Below are 3,020 nucleotides of genomic sequence, written 5' to 3'. Positions count from 1 at the left end.
CACACACACACACACACACACACACACACACACACACATCCTTTCAGTGTTTCTACATGATTTTCTTTCATACCCTCTTCACCTCTCATTGAACCCCTACATTGTTTTGTATTTTAGCTGGATATAAACTCATCCACCGTGACTCCGACATGTAGCATGTTATAAAAACTTCTTTCAGTGAATATAATCATCACTATTGATCACACTGATGATTGACTACATTTTACAGTAGACTCAGCAGAGAAACTGCATGTCTCCCAGCTCGTCTGTCAGCTCAGTGACTCTCCTGGTTCCAACAAATATTAGGCTACAGGAAGCTTAATAGAGACGCTCACACACACTTTGAATCAGTCCAAAGAATTCATTATTACCTCAAACACTAAGTAACACCTGTGTTAAAATGTTGTTTCATCGCATGTAAGAATAACAGATTTAAAATAAATGTAATAACTTTCACTAACATCAATCAGAACAAACACATTTAAAGCTTTGTTAACATTCAGCTCAAAACATTAACTCTCATTAAAAGTGCCACTGCTGTGGAAACACAAAACACACACACACACACACACACACATGCACATTCATGAACATACAAACACATGAAAGCACAATAGGTAAAATGTAACCACAGAAAATCTGATGATGGCACAAAACCAGGCTTACAGTGAGAGCTGCTGTAGCTGCGTCCTCTGATTTTACCTGAAAGTGTGTGTGTGTGCATTTATATGTCTTTGTTTGTCAATGTGTGCATGTGTTTGTGTGTTTGTGTGAATGTTTGTGTGTCCATCAGTGACATGTCATTCAGCCTCTTGTTCTGGTGATAGCCGGCGCCACACACAGACTGACAGACAGTAATGTTTTGATTCACCACAAGATGGCATCAGAGACCACTTTACATCACTTTACATTCACAGTGACCATTTTAAGTAAAAAACCCATTATGACTAATAGTAATAAACATGATTCATGATAGATTAAATCTGACGTCTGTCCAGACTTTGTTATTCTTTAGCTCCTGTCCCGTTGTTAGATTTAGCTGTGTGTATTCCCAGGTGTCTCTCCTTGGCCCTCATCAGCTCTTGTATTTATTCCCTCAGTTTGCCTTAGTCCATTGTCACATCATCTTGTTTCCTGCTTATCGTACCTCCTATTTTGTAATTTTCCAGAGTTCAAGTCGGTTTCCTAGCTGCCAGTGTGTCTGTTTTTTTGGCATGTTGGTTTTCCATCAATAAAAGATTATGTCATTTGAATGCCTGCCTAACCAAGAGGTCTTCATTAAACCTGACATCCAGAGAAGTTCTTAAGTCCCCACATGGTTTGATCGTGTTCTGGTCCTAATGGTGGCAGTGAAACCTCACTGTTAATGCATAAGGCCGGAGTTCACAGCAGTATGAGGACCTGATTCGTGACATCTAACACGGATCAAAAAAGTCTGTTTATATGCAGATGACATTCTGATTTTGTGTTCACATCGACAACAAGCAGTTTTCCAGCACAAATCTTCAGCCTGTGAATCCAGAATATTTCATAAACTTCCCTGGAAAACATTCAGCTGCAGAACAGGAAAAAGGAGATTTTATCAAGCTGACTGAGCTTCTTAAAGGCTTTCCTTTGTCCACAATCGAATCCCGTTTATCTGAAAAAAATTTTTTTTTACACCTTTAAGGAAGGAAAGGAAAGTCTGAGTGACTCCGAGAACAAAATACATAAATCAGCTCACACTAACACTATCAGAGGGCACACACCCACAGATGCATTAAAAGCAGAAGGACTTTTCTCTATTGGTGTGACACAACATCATCACACCCTGCTGGAACAACAACACAGATAACTCTGTGTGTGTGTGTGTGTGTGTGTGTGTGTGTGTGTGTGTGTAACCATAGCCTGCAGAATGCTGTTGGACGTGCTCAGTAACGTTTGGTATTTCCTGTCTCCCTCTTGGCTCTGTTGGTCTTTGAGCAGGAAGTGAATGACAGACTACAGCTGCAGACGCCTCCTACAGGCAGGGGGTGCTGTTCCACATTTCATTTTAAAGAAACATTTATTCAGTTATTTGGGAACTTAAACATCATACCAACTTCAACATCATAACAACCTGTTCCCCAAAGAACAGTCTAAGGTGTGTGTGTGTCTTTAAGTCTTTGTAAATCGGTGAGCAATATTTAAACTATATCGACTTTAAACAGCACAGCGTGTGACCACAGAGCACCAACATGAAACAGCTGACTGTCATGTGACTGTCATGTGACTAATGTAGGGCCTGTCATTCAGTCTGAATTTACCACAATTTGCAGCAATAATAACAAATACACACACACACACACACACACACACACACACACACACACACACACACAGAGGGTTTCCATACTGAGCTCGTCTTCAGATCACCTTCTGTTGGTGCTCACCTCACTCTTTCTACTGATCCAAAACATGGAGGACAGAAAGTGACCACATGACAGAAACAAAGACTGCAGTCGTGTCCTGAGACTTGGAGCTACCTGAACAATCTTCATGTGAGAGACAGATGGGAGCTCTGATATGTGAGCGAGCTGCCTTCTGTTGGAATGGAATCATTTCAGTGTCTCACTCACTGTTTTTCTATTGCACAGAGTTAGAAGACTGTGTGATGCATGAGTATAGAGCTAGCCTGTGTCTGACATTGCACACTAACGTTGACTTTCCCGTTAGAGTTTTTGACTCTTACCTCCGTGACGTGGTTTGCTTTGTGCAGAACCGTCGCTCACTGTTTACCACAGCTGTTTGAAGTTTTTATATTATTAGTAATGTTTTGTCTTTCTGTGTGTCATGTGTGTCATTTGTTGCAGACAAATTTGTCTTGTCTGAATATTGTCAGTGTCAAATTTTGCTGTGTGAGTTTCTCTGATTGAGACGTTCCCAAGTTCACTGACAGCAAGTTCAGATTCTACAATTTCTCTCTGAAATCTCTGCGGACAAGAACCAAGCTGCAGAGTCGAGCAGCTGACAGACACCAGCACACACACACACACAAACAT

At 40.9% G+C, this 3,020-nt stretch overlaps 1 protein-coding gene across 2 annotated transcripts in view; it reads right to left on the bottom strand.

Moving 5' to 3' along the window:
* The window catches only part of LOC102208233 (sodium channel protein type 4 subunit alpha B-like), a 42,192-nt gene that overhangs the window by 24,426 nt on the left and 14,746 nt on the right, over positions 1-3,020 (bottom strand). The window lies entirely within an intron of this gene.

The sequence above is a fragment of the Pundamilia nyererei genome, unplaced genomic scaffold, assembly GCF_000239375.1.
Source record: "Pundamilia nyererei isolate P.nyererei 1_Seehausen unplaced genomic scaffold, PunNye1.0 scaffold00454, whole genome shotgun sequence".
In the NCBI taxonomy this organism is placed as follows: Eukaryota; Metazoa; Chordata; class Actinopteri; order Cichliformes; family Cichlidae; genus Pundamilia; species Pundamilia nyererei.
This window is presented reverse-complemented; position numbering and strand designations above follow the sequence as displayed.